This window comes from Amphiprion ocellaris, chromosome 10, assembly GCF_022539595.1.
Source record: "Amphiprion ocellaris isolate individual 3 ecotype Okinawa chromosome 10, ASM2253959v1, whole genome shotgun sequence".
NCBI lineage: Eukaryota > Metazoa > Chordata > Actinopteri > Pomacentridae > Amphiprion > Amphiprion ocellaris.
The window spans coordinates 23,980,507-24,002,390 of NC_072775.1; the positions used below are offsets into that span (position 1 = coordinate 23,980,507).

The following is a 21,884-nucleotide window of genomic DNA, read 5'->3' on the forward strand; positions in this document are numbered from 1 at the left end:
TTATTGATTACATATAGGCTGTTAAATGTTTATTAAAAACTAAAAAGCATTTTTAAAAAAACAACTTAGCCATTTATTGAGTCACTAAAATACTGTAGAGTACAGACCACATCAGCATGATTATAAGCATCCTCTGGTAACAACCAGATACTGATGTCTCTCACCATATGGACTTCAGGAGATGATTAGATGATGATAAACTGTGACCTACTGGTTGGGTTCTCTCTGTTCTCATGTTTCTTACATGTTTGTCCCCTGACAGCCAGGTCCTAATGTTTTCTGAGCAACACACCATACTATGACGTTTTTACAATGATGGTTCTACTATGAAACCAGTTTGACATGTTCAGGTGTTCTTTGTGTGAAAACTCAGAGATTTCAGGTATCAGAAGGTGGTTTTCAACCTTCTTTGTTAACTTTCTGCTTCAACTTTAAACTAAATTTCCTTCACTAACCCAGCCCTCTGGACTTCCAGTAAGCTGTGTTCCTATTGGCTGTCCAGGTGGCTGCTCGGTGTTATTAGGAACACCTGAGCAGCTCAGTGTCTTCCTGCTTTATTTAGCTGCAGACAAACATTTCCTCTGCTTCTCTTCACCACTGAACTGGGTTTGGCTCTGTTGCTTTAGTTTGTTCTTTAGGCGTTGGCTTGCAGCTTCCAGCAGTAAAATAGGCTTTAATGTGTTTCTTGGTGTGTTTTAGGGCTTTGTACTGGATAGTTGTCTTGGTAAATGTGGTTCTTTAGCCACAGTTAGCACATGGTGCTAATGTTTGCAGTGATTAGTGGATTTGGTGCAGCTGAGTTGTGTCTTTATCTTGGCTGTAGTGAGTCTTCAGAGGTTTTTGGTCAGACACATTCTGTGTTCTTGTTTGAGAACCGATGTTGGTTGTCCAGAAGGTAAGAGATCCTGTCCTGATTCTCTGTTCTCAGAGGTTCTCTGGTAGGCTGCAGGAGACTTTAGCGTTTGGGTTGTGCTAGTTTGGTTTTTGTATGGTTTCATTTGGACGACTATCTTGAGGCCCCTCCATGTGGTTTAGTGAGGTTTTCTGGAACAGTTCTACAAAGCAACCTGCAGCAGAAGAGACTTTGAGAGTTTTTAGGAAGTTCTGGAGACCAGACTTTAGAGCAGCAGAAACATCTGTCAGCAGGTTGAGCAGGAGAAGGTGAGCTTCAGAGTAGAAATGAAACGGAAACCTTCTTGACTCGTGTGGTGAGGTCCTGTACCAAGAGTTTGAGCAGGTTGTGAAGAGTCTGTAGTTCTTTTGTCTGAAAGCACAAGAAGAGTCGACTCATTAAAGGAGAAAACAGGAGATATTGTTGGTTCTTCTGTCGCTCTGCAGTTTCCAGTTTCCTTAGACTGAATATCAAGTTTATATTTTAAATGATTTACCATGTGAGCCCAAGAACACTTCAATAAACTCCCTCCATCCTCTGGACACAACAGATTTTATTACCATGTTAAATCTTTTTTTTGTTTGTTTTTGAGTTTTAATCCCAGTTTTAGCATAGTTTTTTCTCTTTGCTTGTTTAGTTTTGTTATCTGTGTAAAAGGTGCTAAACAAATAAAGCTGAATTGATAAACTGAATAAATGACTAACTCATGATTGTGACAACAGAAGTATTTTCATTGTGATTTAAGGGTTTATTTCATTTTTAAGGTTGGGATTAAAATCTTGTCAGGAAAAAAAAAGATTAAAGAAATAAATGACAGTAAAAAAGCAAATCAAAGGGAAAAAACATTTAATAAAACTTTAAAAAAGAAAATTAAACATTAAATACAATTACATGATATTAAACAGACAAAATATTTAATTAGATAATTAAACGGAAGATACAAAGCATGTAATTATGAAATTAAACAAAAATTTTTAAACAAAAATATTAAACATTAAAGATGAAATATTTTAGATAATTAAACATTTAAAAAATGCAATTAAACAAGAATATTACACATTTAGAAAAATACAAAACATTTAATTAGATTATTAAACCTTTAAAAGTAAAAGTCAAAACATTTAATAAAAAAATTTAATGTTTAATTAGAAAATTAAATCTTAAAGACAATAAAACTTTAAATAGGAATTAAACATAAAATACAATGAAGCATTAAAAAAGAAAATTAAACATTAAAAGGTGGTAAAACTTTTAAAATGAAAAACCTTAAAGATTTAATCGAAAAATTAAACATTGGGAAAGAAAAAGAAATTTTTCAAACAAGCCGATAAAACATTTGAAAAAAAAAATTAAACATTAAAAAGACAAAACATTTCGAAATCAGATCAGACATTAGAACAGAATAAAAGGTGAGAAAAGAGCAAAACTAAACATTTAAGAAGAATCAAACTAAAGATAAAACCTTTGAAAGGGCACCAATTAAACTTTAGAAGATCAAATTAAACAGAAGAAACAATAAAATGATCAAAAGAGCAAAAACAGATAAAGGTCTGAAAGCGTTTTCTAGTCTGAAATGAAAATATCAAGTTTCTTCAAACATTTACTCTTTCTATGTTCTTGGTTTGATTGTGGACAGATTTACTAAGAACTAATTTCAGAAAACTGCTTTCCAGATAAAGTCTACTAGTAGTTGAAGGCATCGATCAAACTAATGTTACCTTCTGATCGCCACAAACTTTACTGTTCAGTGAAGAGAATCAAAGTTTGTTCAGGATTTCTAAAAAACCCACAGGTGAAGGTCTGAGAAGAACTCAGACTGATGGTCTAAATGTGAAATCAAGACTCATGGTCACAAGTTTTAAGGCTTCTGTTAACCAGAAAGTTCAAACGAACAGAGAAGTACTGAGAAACTTTTAAGATTTCAGTCCTCAGACTGTCTGAAAGTTAAATCTAACAGAGAAGTACTGAGAAACTTATAAAACTTCAGCCCTGAGACTGTCTGAAGGTTCAAACTAACAGAGAACTACTCAGGAACTTAGAAGATATCAGTCCTTGGACTGTCTGAAAGTTCAATCTAACAGAGAACTACTGTGGGACTTAGAAAATTTCAGCCCTCAGACTGTGTGAAAGCTCAGGTCCTGAGGACTCGGGAGGTGTGGAGGCTTTGGAAAGTCCTGGAACTGAGGGTTCCACCCTCCAGCACAAAGGCTGAAGTCCAACCTCCTGAGAAAAACGGTTGAGTCGAGACTCGAGTTAAAAAAAAAACCCCGAAAAGACAAAAAATAGATGATAAATGCGCAAAAAAAAGAGAAATTAGTATCTGAGCGAGTAGCTCAGGGGATAAGTAGACAGACTACCAACTGGAAGGTCACAGGTTCAAGACCCACCACTGGCAATTTTCTTTCTTTGTCTTTGTCAGGATTTTCAAAAAATTTAAGAAGTGTCTGGTCTTGAACCAGCGACCTGCAGCTCCACAGGCAAATCCTTAACTCACTGAGCTACAGATCAGATGAAAAGAAATAAATTCGTCGTCCCTTTGGCATCGTAGTTCCTGAAGTGACCACATGGGTGGAGCCAAGGCGGAGTCTGGGTGGAGTCAGGGCGGGGAGTAGGCGGGGAGGTGGGTGGTGGCCTCCCCCCTCTACTCCCCCGCCTCCCCCCACCTCCCACCACACCTTCCCCCGCCCCACGAGTTTTTCGAGTCTCCACGAGTTCTTCGAGTCTCCAAGGGTTTTCCCGAGTTTCTGGTGTTTCCACCAGGTCGGAGGCAGAACAAGTTGTCATGAAGAGGTGTTGAAGTCGGCCAGGATGGAATGACTTTTTACAGCGACTAGAAGGAAGACGACTAGAAGAGCAGGTCTTTAACCACCATCCATAAAATCCATGGAGTCGGCTCCAGAGAAATGAAAGAAGGTCAACTTTTATCAACCTCCATCCAGATGTTCAACTTGATATCTTTACTTTGACATTTTTAGCACCACAAACCTTTAGTATCACACTTTATTATCATTTATTAGGACTTTAATGGAATCCACCAGCAGATTTAGTTTTTGTTGAAAAACTTTATTCTTGTCATCGTGGGACTGCAGTATTTAAAACTCTTCCTTCTATTTGACCTCATGTTTATTAGTTTTAGTGGAGAAAGTTTGAATTGTCAATTAGTCTCTTAAAAACTAAATAATAAATTGTATTAGTCAAGAGGTTTAAATTTCTTACTTTGTCATATTTTAAATATGACAAAAAAATATAAAAATAAAGCATCTTGAGACAATTTGACCTGTAACTGGCATTATATAAATAAAATTGAACTAAATTTGTATGTATCTTGTAATGGAGTAATTCAGCCATATATGTTGGAAAACACATTTTCTTTGTCCATTAATCTGTTGATTGTTTTCTCCAGTAATTCATTTCTTGTTTTGGTTTATAAAATGTCAAGCCCAAATATATTCAGTTTACGGTCATAAAAACCAAAAAGATTTACATTCATGATGCAGGAATCAGGCAGTTTTTCCACTTTTTATCTTAGTTTAGTGAGAAAGATAGTTGATAATGTGTGAATTGTTGCAGCTTGTGAGCCGTAGAAGGTTTTAATCTTTGGGGCCGAGTGTCAGAAAACATTTAGAAACCAACATCAACAAAACACTCAACAAAGATTTGAACATCATTAAAGGGAAATCCAACTTTTGCATGACAATGTCAAATTAAAGGACATTTATTTCCAACGTAAATGTGTGATATTCATCCTCTGGAGCTTTCTCTTCACATCGTCTTCCACCTGGACTGGTTTGGTCGGGAGCCTGTGCAACAAACATTTGAAAAACTGCACTTTAACATCAATGAATGACACTGAAGTTTAATCTCTACATAAATGAGACTGAGTCTGGATGTGCTGCTCTGTCATTAACTCCTAAGTTTAGGGAAAGTTCAAACAAAAGAGGACAGTTCAGATAAGACTTGAGAATGAGCTTATTTTGAACAAACATCTCAGACTTTCTGAGCTTCAGCACCTATAGCAAGATATTTTAACAACAAGCAACTCAAGAGATCCAGAAGTTGGAGAGAGTTAGCTTTAGCTGAGCCAAAGAACATGTGGGACGCTAACCTAGCAAACATTTCAGACTTTTCTCTGTGAATTCTGAGAAATAATTTACTATTTAATGACAGCTACACATCTTAACTCAGTCTCATTAAAACAGACTCTAATTCAGTATCATCCATCCATATTAAAGTGCAGTTACCCAAAATGTTTGCTGCATGAGCTCCAACAAAACCTGTCCAGGTAGAAGGCCACTTTGACAAACAGGAAGTGGAAGATTCCAAGCAGATTTATAGAAGGGGGAACCGGACTGTACTAAGTGTGGTCTACTATAGAGGGGTGTTTTGTGGGTTTTTAAGGCTGATAATGATTATTAGTGAGACATTTGGAGTAGATATTCATTTGCAGTAAATGAAAGTATTTAAATTCTTGGAGTTAAACTTACAAGAACACAAACTTTAACAGAAAACTTTGGTGATACATTTTTGTTTTGTTTCCAGATGTTAAGTTAAAGGAGTTTTATTCGTGACGTATAACCAATCAAATCACTCCAGAAGACAGAGCACCCACAGGTAGATAAAGGTTCAGAGCCAAAGTTGCGCCATTTTTAAATTTATTTATTACCGTAAATCAGTAAAAAATAAAATACTGATAATCAGTAAATCAGTCAGCCCACAATTACTACAATTCTACAATGTATGTCTCTTTCCTTTGACTTGTTATTTGTACAATCTACGATGTAAATGATGGCGTTTTTTCATCCCAAAGGTTATACTATGATGTTTTCTAAGAGACATACCATGCTACTCTGTTTGTTTTGCCACTAGGCCGCTGCACTCCTCCTCTGTTGTTTTCTGGATTGTACTCAGCTGCATGCCTTCGTCCACCCGGCCTCCGTTGACTCGTCCCGCCTGCCGTCTCTGGAGCTGAAGCTGGATTGGAACAGACCAAAGTACAGTCCAATCACGATGCCAGCTGCCTCTCAAAAGGCTCCTTCATCTGGCAGGTGGCGGCACTTCTTCTGAGGGGAAGCTGAGCTGGCCCGGCAGAACTTTGGAGATGTGTTCCAGTGGTTGGTGGATGTGTGGGGAGATAGAGAGGGACCTTTGAATTGTTCAGAAAGGAAAACAGGAAAACCATTGGTAGTTTTAGTTTAGGGTGCTACTGTGGTGTGTTTTTGGGCTTGAAGAGGTGAACAGGAAGAGTTTTTTTTTGTATTGATTATCTTTTACTTTGTTCCTGGTTGGAATGCCCATCAATGTCAACATGAAGTTCACTTTTAGTTCTGTTTATTTATTTTTATTTTACTAACACCCATTTGTTTTTAATCCCCTCACATGTTGTGTTGTTGTAAACTTACTCTTTCAAATAAATTCTCATCTAACCCTCTGGAAACCAGCGTTTGGACTGTTTTTGTGTTGCTCCTCACCAACTGACAGCTGTGGACTAAAGGCTATACTGTGACGTTTTTAGAGCGACATGCTATACTATGATGTTTGTTGGGCGACACGCTATACTATAGGTTTTTTAATTGACACATTACTGTGACTTTTTTTTGTTTTTGTTTTTTTTTAGCAACATATAAGAATTCGAACAGTTTTAAAAGTTACTCTACTTTTACTATTTTGACAATATACTGCACTATGACATTTTTTGAACCACATATCATACATGACAATTTTAGGCAACATCCTATCATTTTGTGCTGTTTGAACCACATAATAATCTATGTTTTGTTTTTTTTTCTTGCCAACATGCTGTACTATGAACTGCAGGCCATACTATGTTATTCTTGAGTAAAGCATACTATACTTTGACATTTTCTGAACTACATCCTATACTATGGTGTTATACACAGAGTACTTTGGTTACATGTTGATTTATAATCTAGATTTTTTTCTGTTTTGTTTTTTGATGGGATTACCACAGACCTGACCGTGAACACAATCGACACCCACCTGAGGGAGACGCTGCCTAAGATCTCAAGGCTGCTTGGTCGTGGTCTTTCTGGCACGTACTCTTCCAAGATGAGCCGGGAAGTTTAACACTGATGGAATGACACAGGTCTAAGCCGACAAACTTCCAATTCCTCCTCAACCCATAGTCTCTGGGAAACCTACATGGAGTAAGAAAAGTAGACAGAGAAGTAATTAAGTCTGTACACAACACATTAAAAAGAAATCATGCTAATAAATTAAGTACAAAGAACCGAATTCGCCAATATACTGGAGACCAGAGCTATTTAATTTGATAAGTATAACCTTGTTTAGTAACATTTCAATTATTTGAGAGCAGTCCTAAAGAACTGCCTGTAATCCCAATCATAAAATGGGTTTCGAGGAAGAACATAGATGGTAATCTGGATATACATGAGTTAGGCTTTATAACTACTATTGGTAGTATTGGTGGTAGTAATAGCAATGTGACTACTACTAGTAGTAGTGGTAGTACAGTAACTACTGCTGCTGATACTGGCACTGCTACTACAACTTGTAATACTATTACAAACGCTGATACTACTTCTATGACTCTAACAGCTGTTTATACTACTACTGCTGCTTGTACTTTTAGTAATACTACTACTGCTTGTACAACTATACTACAGCTACTATTAATCGTCTGGTATTTGGTTGTCAAGCTGCTAGCTCGCCTTAGCGTTTTGCTAGTGGCTAACTAGTTAGCTCTCATAGACTGGAAGCTCTCAACAAGATTTAATAATGAAAAAAGAGCCAAAAACTATTCTTACCTATGAAAAGTCATTCCAAGTTTCCTTGTCTCAATCGTACGATGCAGTGTGTAATTGTATGCAGCACAGTGAGACGGCATACTTGTTTCCGTTTTCAAGCCGTCTACATCAACGGAATGCACTGAAACTTTGCCCCCACTAGCTTAGCCTCGCAGTAGCACGCAGCTCAAAGGGGCGTGTCCTATCTACTCATTCATATCTATGACAACAACGATGGCTGCACATAAGTACGTCTGACGTTGATTAGCTGCGTAAATACCATTATATACAGTCTATGGTAAATACGTATGTGAATTGCATCATTGGCTGCAGCAGCCAGTCACCGGTCACTCACTGACTCACATTGAAAAATAGCACAGAATGAATTGTTACGTGTTTATTTTATTTACAGTTTAGGTTGGATTTTTTATTTTTTTTGCACAGCAGATTTTCTGTGCACGGAGACCGTGTCAGCAGTGCGCAATTGCGCACATGCGCAGCTTAGAAGGAACAGTGGTTAACACCTCCCAAAATATTAGATTTTCAGGCAGTGTTGGTTTCTTGAAAAACACTGACCATGAGCAGAAGTGTTTAGAAGCAGAAATAGATATTTATTCACAGGTCAAACAATCCACTCACATTTATGCTGTAAGAACAAAAGCTCCGTGTCGTACGCTCTCACTTTGGAGGTTTTGAAAGCCTTCTTGAAGGTATTCCTCCCAGGTTTAAGCAGATAATTCCTGATAGATTTGATTTAATTAACTGTTAATGAGGGTCTGGGGTAGTTACTGGTGAAGTTCTAATTGCTGGCTGTCAGACAGATAGCCTCGGGTCATGTATGTGTTTGGGGGGCGGGGGAGGAGGTAGTGTCGCCTGCAGTGCTGCCCTCAAAAACGACAGCAGACTGAATTAGACAGCCTGAGCCAAGGTCATGTGCTACATATTCTATGTGTACCATCGCCACTGTTAAATGGTATTTACACGAATGGTGGATGTTCCGTTCAATCAGTTAGTCTCTGTGTTTAATGAGAGTCCATGAAGAACCAGAACTTTAAATGTCCTGACATTTGAGCTTTGTTTTTTTTAGTTCATTTAGAAAAATACAATAAAATACAAAAACCTTTCATGCCCTAAACATCATCACATCTTAGCAATCTGGATTCTATGAAGCTGAGCTGAGTTTAGATAGAAGCTGCTACCAACTGAAAAGATTTATTTTTTTGTGAGTAAGAATTTGGCAGTTGGAATAATATGAACGACCTGGAATTTCTTAAGAAAAATAAATTCAATTTCAATGACATTATGCCTCATTTTATCATTTATACATTACACCTTACAGATCATAGTGGATCTACAAATGAACAAAACATTTAGTCAGGTATCTGGAACTGAACGATGTATTTTACTTTAAGATCAAATGACAAAAGTCTGACAAAAAAAACAAAAACATGACAGAATATTACATAAATGAGATGCAAAATGACAAAAATGAGACACAAAACAAAAACGAGAAACAAAATGCCAAAAAATGAGACAATTGACATGAAACAAAAAAGAGGCAAAAAATTAGACCAAAAGTTACAAAGGGAAAAAGAAATGGACAAATAGCAAAACCGAAAAATTACATAAATGACACAAACGAGACAAAGAAAGCGAGAAACCAAACAACAACAAAAAAATAGACAACACAAGCGGGACAAAAACACAAAACGACAAAAGACACACAAAACAAAGCGAAACAAAATGACAAAAATAAGACAAAAAACACAAGCAAGACAAAAAGGAAACAAAACAATAAAAATAAGAAACAAAATGTCAAGAACCTGAGGCAAAAGTCTGACAAAAAAAAAAACAAAGCAAAAACAAAACTGAATATTACAAAAATGAGACACAAAATGACAAGAACAATGAACAATATAGTATTTTACTTTATGATCAAAAGAACTTTTCAAGGTCTTTTAAAGGTTATTTTAAAGTTATATGCAGTTAACATCTTCTCTGTAATTTTTACACATTACAGAGATTGGACCCTCTGGCGGACCAGCTTTGGCCTGCAGGCCTCATGTTTGACACCCCTGATTTAGAGATGGGAATCTACCATTCACAAGTTTGGGGTCATCGAGACAATTTCATGTTTCACCTGAAAACTCACACTTTTATTCATGTGCTAACATAATTGCACAAGTGTTTTCTAATTATCAATTAGCCTTTAACACCATTAGCTAACACAATGTAGCATTAGAACACAGGAGTGATGGTTGCTGGAAATGTTCCTCTGTACCTCTATGTAGATGTTCCATTCAAAATCTGCCGTTTCCAGCTAGAATAGTCATTTACCACATTAACAATGATCAAGGATCCGTCCCATGTAGCTCTCACTCTCCGTAATTATGGTTGTAAGAGCTAATTTGAGAATTATTTGTTGTACAAAATATTTATTTAGAACATTGTTTATTTACTTAGATATGTAAATTCATAATTCCATGTCAGTGTCTCTGTTGGATGTTGCATTGTCAAATGAATTTCCTGCATTTTTTCCTCGAAAAACATTTTATTAAAAATTTTTTCAAATGTTTCTCAAGGAAAAATTATTCAGTCCTCACTTAAAACTGTATTTAAGTAACTGGACTGGCACTATAATGGCATTCCAAAAACTAAGAGTATTATGTATATCTTGAACACTGGGGAAAACATCAACATGAAATTGACATTACTTCTGCCAGGAAATGTCTTTAACTTTGTACATTCCTGAGAAGAATCCAGGCTTTCATCCATTGGCTGTCCTCGCCAAATAACTGTTTTATGTGTAAACTTAGACCACTGTTGGTCCAGCAGCCTTGTAGAGCTTCATAATACTAATGGAACAGTCATTTTATATCTAGTTCTAGGCTGTCTTATATATAAGAGAAGAAATGCAGTCCTATTTATGTATTATTACATTATCGGCTACAGTTATTACATTTTCAAATGATTTTTTTTTAATGCTAGGCCATTAACGTAATAAGCAACCAAGAACATAATTACGTATTATATTACTGGCAAAATTTTATTACTTTATTGGCTAAAAAACTTGATGACATTATTGGCAAGTTATTATGTTATTTATGGAGTCACAGGAATGCCACAATAAAATAAAATAAATAAATAAATGTGGAAATATAAAGAGAAATGAATGAATAAATAAATGTGGAAATATAAAGAGAAACAAATAAATAAATAAATGTGGAAATATAAAGAGAAATAAATAAATAAATGTGGAAATATAAAGAGAAAAAAAAAATAAATAAATGTGGAAATATGAGAAATAAATAAATAAGTAAATGAACAAACAAACAAACAAATAAATAAATAAATAAATAAATAAATAAATAAAAAGGAAAATTTTGTCTTTGCTTTTCCCTTTTCGCTTTTTTCCTTTTATTTTTCCATTTTATCATTGTCTTTTCCGCTTTGCATTTGCTTTTTCATTTTGTCATTCCTCAGTCCACCAAGTAAAAGCAAAGACAAAAGTCTTTGCTTTTAATTGGTGGACAGAGCTGTCAATCAAATGGCTCTGGGCGGGGCTTTCTGTCCAGGGTGGGTAGTCATACCCATAGATATGAATCAGTAGATAGGACACGCCCCTTTGAGCTGCTTGCCTACAGCGAGGCTAAGCTAGTGGGGGCAAAGTTTCAGTGCATTCCGCTGATGTAGACGGCGTGGAAACGGAAACAAGAAGTATGCCGTCTCACTGTGCTGCATACAATTGCACACTGCGTCGTAAGATTGAGACAAGTAAACCTGGAATGACTTTTCATAGGTAAGAATAGTTTTTGGCTCTTTTTTCAGTATTAAATCTTGTTGAGAGCTTCCAGTCAATGAGAGCTAACTAGTTATCCACTAGCAAAACACTAACACGAGCCAGCAGCTTGACAACTAAATACCAGACAATTAATAGTGGCTGTAGTATAGTTGTACAAGCAGTAGTAGTAATACTAAAAGTACAAGCAGCAGTAGTAGTATAAACAGCTGTTTGAGTTGTAGAAATAGTATCAGCATTTGTAATAGTATTACAAGTTGTAGTAGCAGTGCCAGTATCAGCAGCAGTAGTTAGTGTACTACCACTACTACTAGTAGTAGTCGCATTACTATTACTACCACCAATACTATCAATAGTAGTTATAAAGCCTAACTCATGTATATCCAGATTACCATCTATGTTCTTCCTCCAAACCGATTGTATGATTGGGATTACAGGCAATTCTTTTGGACTTTTTGCTGCAAATGATGAGTGGGTGCTCTGCAGTGATCATTTTAAACCTGTGAGTTTGACAGGGCTGGGCAGGTTTGTCGGCTCAGACCTGGTGTCATTCCATCAGTGTTAAACTTCCTGGCTCATCTTGGAAGAGTACGTGCCAGAAAGACCATGACCAAGCAGCCTTGAGATCTTAGGCAGCGTCTCCCTGAGGTGGGTGTCGACGGTGTTCACGGTCAGGTCTGTGGTAATCCCGTCAAAAAACAAAACAGAAAAAAATCTAGATTATAAATCAACATGTAACCAAAGTACTCTGTGTATAACGCCGTAGTATAGGATGTAGTTCAGAAAATGTCAAAGAATAGTATGCTTTACTCAAGAATAACATAGTATGGCCTGTAGTTCATAGTACAGCATGTTGGCAAAAAAAACCCCCCATAGATTACTATGTGGTTCAAAAAGCGCAAATTGATAGGATGTTGCCTAAAATTGTCATGTATGATATGTGGTTCAAAAAATGTCACAGTGCAGTATATTGTCAAAATAGTATGTAATTCAAGAAAACATCAGAGTATATGTCATCTAAAAAATGCTATAGAATAATAACTCATTTTAAAACTGTTCAAATTCTTATATGTTGCTAAAAAACAACCAAAGAAACTAAAACAAAAAAAAGTCATAGTAATATGTCAATTAAAAAAGCCTATAGTATAGCGTGTCGCCCAACGAACGTCATAGTATTGCATGTCGTCCAAAAAACATCATAGCATGTTGCTCTAAAAACGTCATAGAAAAGCCTTTAGTCCACAAAATGTTTTGTCCCGGCTGTCTGAAGTAGGTGAGGAGCAACACCAAAACAGTCCAAACGCTGGTTTCCAGAGGGTTAGACGAGAATTTATTTGAAAGAGTAAGTTTACAACAACACAACATGTGAGGGGGTTAAAAACAAATGGGTGTTAGTAAAATAAAAATAAATAAACAGAACTAAAAGTGAACTTCATGTTGACATTGAAGGGCATTCCAACCAGGAACAAAGTAAAAGATAATCAATACGAAAAAAAAAACTCTTCCTGTTCACCTCTTAAAACCCAAAAACACACCGCAGTAGCACCCTAAACTAAAACTACCAATGGGTTCCCTGTTTTCCTTTCTGAACAATTCAAAGGTCCCTCTCTATCTCCCTACACATCCACCAACCACTGGAACACATCTCCAAAGTTCTGCTGGGCCAGCTCAGCTTCCTCTCAGAAACTGTACTTTGGTCTGTTCCAGTCCAGCTTCAGCTCCAGAGACAAATTTATTCTTTTTAAATGTTTTACCACCTTTTAATGGTTAATTTTCTTTTTTAATGCTTCATTGTATTTTCTGTTTAATTCCTATTTAAAGTTTTATTGTCTTTAAGATTAAATTTTCTAATTAAACATTTAATTTTTTAATTCAATATTTTGTCTTTTTAAAGGTTTAATAATCTAATTAAATGTTTTGTATTTTTTAAAATGTTTAATATTCTTGTTTAATTGTAGTTTTTAAATGTTTAACTATCTAAAATATTTCATCTTTAATGTTTAATATTTTTGTTTAAATAATTTAGTTTTATTTCATAATTACATGTTTTGTATCTTCTGTTTAATTATCTAATTAAATATTTTGTGTTTAATATAATTTAATTGTATTTAATGTTTAATTTTCTTTCTAAAAGTTTTATTGTATTAAATGCTTTTTTCCTTTGATTTAATTGCTTTTTTTAATGTAGTTTATTTCTTTAATAATTTTTTTCTGTCAAGATTTTAACCCCAACCTTAAAAATGAAACAAACCCTTAAATCACAATGAAAATACTTCTGTTGTCACAATCATGAGTTAATCAATTATTCAGTTTATCAACTCAACTTTATTTGTTTAGCCCCTTTCACACAGATGACAAAACTAAACAAGCAAAGAGAAAAAACTATGCTAAAACTATGATTAAAACTCAGTAACATTTTAAAAAAAACAAGATTTAACATGGTAATAAAATATGTTGTGTCCAGGGGATGGAGGGAGTTTATTGAAGTCTTCTTGGGCTCACATGGTAAATCATTTAAAATATAAACTTGATATTCAGTCTATGGAAACTGGAAACTGCAGAGTGACAGAAGAACCAACAATATCTCCTGTTTTCTCCTTTAATGAGTCGACTCTTCTTGTGCTTTCAGACCAAAGAACTACAGACTCTTCACAACCTGCTCAAACTCTTGGTACAGGACCTCACCACACGGGTCAAGAAGGTTTTCATCTCATTTCTACTCTGAAGCTCACCTTCTCCTGCTCAAACTGCTGACAAATGTTTCTGTTGCTCTAAAGTCTGCTCTCCAGAACTTCCTAAAAACTCTCAAAGTCTCTTCTGCTGCAGGTTGCTTTGTAGAACTGTTGCAGAAAACCTCACTAAACCACATGGAGGGGCCTCAAGATAGTCGTCCAAATGAAACCATACAAAAACCAAACTAGTACAACCCAAATGCTAAAGTCTCCTGCAGCCTACCAGAGAACCTCTGAGAACAGAGAATCAGGACAGGAACTCTTACCTTCTGGACAACCAACACTGGTTCTCAAACAAGAATACAGAATGTCTGACCAAAAACCTCTAAAGACTCACTACAGCCAAGATAAAGACACAACTCAGCTGCACCAAATCCACTAATCACTGCAAACATTAGCACCATGTGCTAACTGTGGCTAAAGAACCACATTTACCAAGACAACTATCCAGTACAAAGCCCTAAAACACACCAAGAAACACATTAAAGTCTGTTTTACTGCCGGAAGCTGCAAGCCAACGCCTAAAGAACAAACTAAAGCAATGGAGCCAAACCCGGTTCAGTGGTGAAGACAAGCAGAGGAAATGTTTGTCTGCAGCTAAATAAAGCAGGAAGACACTGAGCTGCTCAGGTGTTCCTGGTAACACCAAGCAGCCACCTGGACAGCCAATAGGAACGCAGCTTACTGGAAGTCCAGAGGGCTGGGTTAGTGAAGTAAATTTAGTTTAAAGTTGAAGCAGAAAGTTAACAAAGAAAGTTGAAAACCACCTTCTGATACATGAAATCTCTGAGTTTCCACACAAAGAACACCTGAACATGTCAAACTGGTTTCATAGTAGAACCATCATTGTAAAAACGTCATAGTATGGTGTGTTGCTCAAAAAACATTATGACCCGGCTGTCTCGGGTCGCTGAAGAGCAACACAAAAACAGGACAAATGCTGGTTTCCAGGGGGTTAGGAGGCTATTTATTTGAAAGAGTAAGTTTACAACACAACATGTGAGCAGAAAAATCACAAAGTCTGTCTTTAGTTCAGCTGAAAATATTAGTTTTTGTCTTTTTTATTGACCAAACTTTTCAGGAAGTAGATGAAGAATAATTAAAGCTCTCAGTAGAAGTCCAACTTATTTTGGATCCTTGTGGAGAGTTTAATCTTAGAGTTTGTACAGCTGTTGAGTTTTTAGAGTCACATGGATCATTTTGACATTTAAAAACGGAGTCCTGAAATTAAGTTACAGTTGTGGATTTCTGTCATTTAGTCTGGACTAAACAAATAACAGCAGCATAAATCTCAAACGTCATTATGAAGAGTGGATTGAGGTTTCTCACTTGATAATGATCAAAACATGAAATTTAGGTTGGTTTAAAGGAATATTCCACCTTAAATCTTTGAATGTTGACCTAGAAAGTTGGTTTCAGGAAGTATTCCACCTACAAGGTCCTCACACATCCACCTTAAAGGAACATTCCACCAAAAATCCTTGGACATGCACCTAAAACGTTGGTTTAACCGAGTATTCCATCCAAAATCCTCAAAGTGACCTGAGGGGCTGGTTAAAAGGAATATTCCACCTAAAACCTCAAATATAGACCCGAAAGGGTGGTTTAGAAAAAAAATCCTTCAATGTAGACCAAAAAAGTCAGTATGGAGGAACACTGAAAAAAATTTGGAGTGCCATTTACTTAAAAAAAGCTTGGAAACAAATTCCACACAGAAATTCTTTTTGATTTTTACTCAGCAAATATTCAAGTAAAGTTTACTTGCCAGCAAGAATTATATTTTATTAAAAATACTCAAGTAAACATTACTTGAGATTTATTTTCTCAGAGAGAAAAGGTACTCACTCTTTGATAGTAAATTTTACTCAAAACTACCTTTGCATCTACTCCCGGCCAGCAGGCAGATGGGTCCCCTCACATAAAGAGCTGGGTTCTGCTCGAGGTTTGTTTCCCTGTTAAAAGGGTGTTTTCCTTGCCACTGTCGCCTTTTGGCTTGCTCTGGGGGTCAGGCATATGGGTTCTGTAAAGCCTCTCGAGACAATTTGACTGTAATTGGCGCTATATAAATAAAATTGAATTGAACTGAATTGAAAACCCATCTAAAAATACTTGATTTTCAGGAGTATTTAACTAGTTTTTCCTTACTTTATTTGACCAAGTAATATTTAAGTAATATTTACATATTTAAGCTACCACCTACACCACTATTCTAATATGAATGTGTTGTATTTTTAACATGGCCTACTTTTAATTAAATGAAATTATCTTAACACATGTTCTACAAATATGAAATGAAAACATACTTTCAAACAAGAACATCTTTATTACATGTTCCAGCAGTGATTAGTGTGGTTACAAATACCAGACAAAATATTCTAAATCAGTGTAGATTTTTTTTGAACATTCACAATAATGCAAACAATTACAGGTTAAAGACCCAATAAAATGTTCTGAAGTGTAACTGTTAAGCATAACAGTGAAATCTTTCAACAAGTGTCATGTACTGCTTCCACACATCAGACAAACAGCTATATGCTTGAACAGCATATGCAGACCTGTGGAAACACTCACAGTAGAAGTTTTTTTTTGCAAAGACCGAACCTTGGGCGACATTTTCAGAACATCCAGCTCAAGAAACAGCTTCTGAAATACTTCAAATGTGTATTTCAGTTTCGGTGGGTAACTCAAGTTCATGGCGTAGATTAAGCCCATGAGCAGAAGGCAAGCCTTTGCCACAGTTTTGCAGTCATCCAGAACCTGTTTTCCTTCGACGATGACTGACACAGGGGCAGGATTGTGGCCTTCCTGTGGTGCATTTCCACTGATGACAAGGATCTTGAGGACATGATGAGCAGAGTCTTCTTCACCTACATTTTTATTTATTATATTCATTTATTTGATCAGGGACCATGTAATTATCATAGAACACATAGGACTGATGCATTACATATAGCGTGTGTAGCATAGAGCTAATTTGCAACTCCTGTCCCTGGTTGGGCTTTTAAGTAAAAGTAGTCAAAGGATCAACAACACAAACAAAAACAGCACAGACAGCATTAAAAACCTATAACCCCCACCCACACACACACACACACACACACACACAAACACGCACAATGACACAATCCACAATGACACAATCCACAGTCATAGGTAGATGTCATAGGTGAGTACATTCTTGTTTTTCTTTCAGCCAATGCTTAACTTTTGCTGTAAAAGTTTTAAAATCTGCTATCCTATTAATTTCATTAGGTAATGTATTCCAGATGTGACAACCTTTGATTGAAAAGGCTGTCTGTCCAAATGTAGTTCTGCGGTAAGCTATTTTGCAATTGTTGTTGGTGGAGCTTCTGGTGACCCTGCAGCCGGCCTGTCCTTGGATGAACCCACAGAGTGGCTGTGGCGCTGATTTATTGAGGCATTTAAAGACTAATTTGACATAGCAAAGATCTATAAAGCATCCTGTGAAAAACATGCGTTTTAGTGCTCAGGAGTCAATATTATATACATTTTTTCTCTCAAGTTCCTTAATATCCAAGAGATGATACATGATGTTAAAACAGTCAGTTCATACAGCCTATACATACCGAGATCATGGCATTGGTTAAATGCTGGGTAATTATTTGGGTAACTATTGATTTTAATTGATTTACTTGTCAGAATAAAATTAACAAATTACTTTTCACATCTTTGTCTAGGTTAACCCAGGTTTGCGCTTTAGATTTTCAGCGTACACTTGGCTCACTGAGGCAACCATCATTTTTTTCCAACAAGATTGTCCAAAAAATACAGAAGGTTGTTTTACGTACTATTTTTAATACTTTCAGAATCCTCAAAAACATTTGCTTTTCAAACATTTCAGATTCAGAACCAGTTGAAAAATTGGGACAAGGGCTGAACGATATAGACAAAATTTCATATCTCGATATGTATGCCAGATATCTCGATATCAATACGATAGGGTTGATCTTACCTTGTGTAAGCTGTTGAGACCAAATTCTTGAGTCAGTGTCCTTCAATATTCTGTGAAATATATCGAGAAATTATATTAATTATGACCACAATACAAAATCTAAAATTGAAGAACACTATAATAAATGCTTTTAGTCTTGATGGTAAATTTTATCCTCACACAAAAAACAACACACACGTAAAATAAATCTTAAACAGAAATACACAGCAAGCTTTGTTGTGTTGACGTAATGTAAGTAATTCTGCAATCTCAGAAACAATATCAAGCTTATGTGGGAAATCCAAGATTGTGTCATCAAATGAGTATTTAAAATTCAAGACTGCAGTGAGAAACTGAACATCACTGGTATCTGATTGCGTGCACATTAGTCTAAACTACAAAACTGTTTGATAATATTTGATAATGTTTTTTTTAAAAACAAAACACTCAAAATCAACTCATTTTTTTTACTACTAACAATTATTCATCTGTGTCTTAACTTTAAACTAACCTAAACAAAACTACAACCTTCAAAATAAAAACTTGAGGGTACATTTTTTTTAAATGTTTTTTTTCTTCACTGTTTTCCGACTCACTGGACATTGTTTTGGAAATCCATTATCCAACTATTTTAAATCATCAATAATTAACAAAACTGAACAAAAGGCAAAACTGCCATTTACAGATTCAAATCACATATTGCAAATGACAATATCAGTATTATTGTAATGTTACCTTCACAGTCAGGCGTCTTTGTTGGTGCAAGCTGCTGCTATTACACACTGAGAGGACACTGCTTCTTAGACTCTTTGGCTGCAGTAACTTAATGTTGATGTCTGGAATAAACAACAACATTGTAGTGGCATATCATTAAAATATCATGTGTTACAATATGTGAAATTAAAACAAATGTTTATTTGGATATACTTGGATCATCACTGATGACACAGAAAGTTCCTGTAAAATATTTTTAACATTAAAATGACCACAGATGTGGTAAAGTAAACTAACCTTGCTCCAAAATTACTAATCCTTCCAGACAGGTTTAAGTTACTACTGATATATTTTCAGGGCCTGAAGAGGGTGTGCTTGTTGCTGCAAACAACAACAAACAATAGTGTTTCCCATACATTCATTTAGCAGTGGCGGGCGGCCATTGTCGGGTACTCACGAGCATATGCTCGCGAATACTAAGGCAGCGCCTCTCAAATAGTGGGGCGCGCCCCCGCGTGTGACCCCGGGGAACATGCTTTGTTTATTTGCCGTACTATGGTGCCGGGATTTTTTGCACGGAGCATGTGCACGCACAGCACAGAGCTAAGACGAGTGAATAAGACGAAGCTTATGTAGCGCTTGGCTTCACTGTGACTACGGTGGGAGACGAGGAGAGATCGGTGTGTATTGTGTCTATGTTGGCAGCGGAGCAGACAGCATGAAGCCAAATAAATAAATTAACCCTTTATTTATGAGCGTGTCGGCGCCGACACAGCACAGGCCAATGCAAGCAGAGACTCCCTGCAGTGTTAGAGGCAAGCATGCCACCACTGCTGAAAAAAATCCGAGGGGAAACACTGAACAAACAACATATATCGTTAATGAAGCCTTACAGGTTCAGTAAAAATAAAAATCTCCTGTTCTGCAACCGAAAACACGTCCACAAAAAGTAGCCGCGTGCCACTAAACCAAGTTTGCCGTTGATAGCTAGCTAGCTAGCTGGCTAAACGTAAGCTAATGCTAACGGTGAGTGTTCCATATTCCAGCACTGACTTAAACAGATGAGCAAAGGTGACATAAAAAGTCAGTTAAGCATATAACCTACCCATATGGCTCCACATCGATGAACTTTCTTGTTAAACGACTGTCCATGCTGTCTTACACTGTCCTCCCGTGAAAACCTGGCGCCCTCAAACTTTGCCTTGTCATGTCTGAGCGCAAACGATCCTCTGACGCATGCGCCGAGTGCATGGCCAGGTTCACTGCTATTACCCAAGTACATTTTACTATCTGGTATCAGGTTGTAAAATCAATACATTAGTTATGTAAATATTACTTGGTGTCAATGATCAAATTTACATATAAATGTGAGGATACAAAGTTACAGACAATCATCAAGTAAGACATTACATAAAGGGTGAGATTTTAAAGTAAAAGAAGTGAAATAATAAATCCTTGTAAAATTTAAATGAATATCTGAGGTAATAATTACAGGGCCAAAAAATAATTTTTTTCTGTGAATATTCCACCTGAAATGTAGACCTGAGAAGTTGGTTTGGAAGAATATACCATCCTAAACATCCATACATGCAGACTAAAAGAGGTTTGGAAGAAAATTCCACCTAAAATCTTTCAATGTAGACCAAAAAATCTTGGTGTAAAGGAGTATTCCACCTTAAATGTAGACCTAAAGGATGGTTTGGAGTAATATTCTACACTAAAATCTTCCAATGTAGACCTAAAAGGTTTATCTGATGGTATATTCTACCCAACATCCTGGAATATTTACCTAAAAGGTTGGTTTAATGGTATATTCCCAGAAGAACCCTTGAACGTTTGGCTTAATGGTATATTCCACCCAAAATACCAAGAAGTCACTGTAAAGGAAATGTAGACCTAAAAGGATTGTTTAAAGGAATATTTCAATGATTATTTTCATCATTTAATAATCTGTTATCAGTCAGAAACCTGGCAAACTTATTTTCATCAGTTTTTTTAGTGGAAGTCACAAATAAAGGAGCTCTTGGTTTTTCCTGGCGTTAGTGAGTCAAAAGCTGCTGTTTCAACACAGACACGTTCACATGCATCCACAAACCTCTCAGCACTCAAACACCCACAGACAGGAGGCCGGCTGGACCGAGGCTCGGCGGCGTCCTCAGACCCACGAGTCGGGGAGTCGCTGAACTTGTTGGTCCGGTTTGAAGGCCTCCGTGTGGTCCAGTAGAAGTCCACGTAGTCAGTGTTGGCTTTGAACCACAGCGACTGGCCACCATCAGGTGGACCGGCTCGTCCTCGTAGGGCTCCTCCTGTAGCCTTGAGGGAACCACAGGAACATTCAGTAGCTGTTGGAGTTCTTCCTGTCAGGCTCGTGGTGGAACGGCTCTGAAGAATCTTGTACTTGTCTTATCTGGAACAATCGAACAGCCTAAACTGTTAACAGTGGTGTAAAGAAGCAAACACAGGCATAGATTAGGACTCAAACTTCCTGGCTCATCTTGGAAGAGTACGAGCATCATTGACAAGGATGCAGCAACTCAGTTTTATTGAGTTTCATTATTTTCATGAAAATTTACACTTTTACTGTTTCTTTATAGACGACCCACTGTGACCCAGTGCACACTTATTCACCCTACTTGTGTTTGTATCTAAATAAATAATATTTATCTGCTTGTATCCCTGCTTTCATGCTGTTAGCATTTATATGTCAATTGTGTATATGTCTAAGTATTTTAAATTATTTTTGTCATGCTTAATGATTCAGTTCAATGTACCTGTTTCTTGTAAATGGCAATAAACTCTATTCTGTTCTATTCTGTCTCCATGTATATAACAGCCTATAGCTGTAGAGAGAGATAGATAAATAAATATAAATTATTGTTTGATTACCTTAACAATTAAATCTTTTGATCTAAAAAGATATTTTCTATATATGTATTTTTTTTATCTTTCTCTTTTTTGTTCATATAGCTATATATCTAATTATTTACAATGTAAATTTTACATTTATATATGTAATGACTGAATGTAGAAA

General features: G+C 36.3%; 2 long non-coding RNA genes across 2 annotated transcripts; both read right to left on the bottom strand.

The window, feature by feature from the left end:
* Positions 1–1,165: 1,165 nt before the first annotated feature.
* LOC129349881 (uncharacterized) lies at positions 1,166–7,809 on the bottom strand. The gene is made up of 4 exons (XR_008603062.1): positions 7,678–7,809; positions 6,890–7,047; positions 5,731–6,035; positions 1,166–1,264 (listed from the first exon to the last, which is right to left on the bottom strand). It is a non-coding gene; the product is annotated as an uncharacterized LOC129349881 (long non-coding RNA).
* An 8,355-nt stretch (positions 7,810–16,164) lies between these two features.
* LOC111566819 (uncharacterized) lies at positions 16,165–20,109 on the bottom strand. The gene is made up of 4 exons (XR_002746020.2): positions 19,959–20,109; positions 18,875–18,975; positions 18,161–18,210; positions 16,165–17,054 (listed from the first exon to the last, which is right to left on the bottom strand). It is a non-coding gene; the product is annotated as an uncharacterized LOC111566819 (long non-coding RNA).
* Between the last annotated feature and the right edge of the window lie 1,775 nt (positions 20,110–21,884).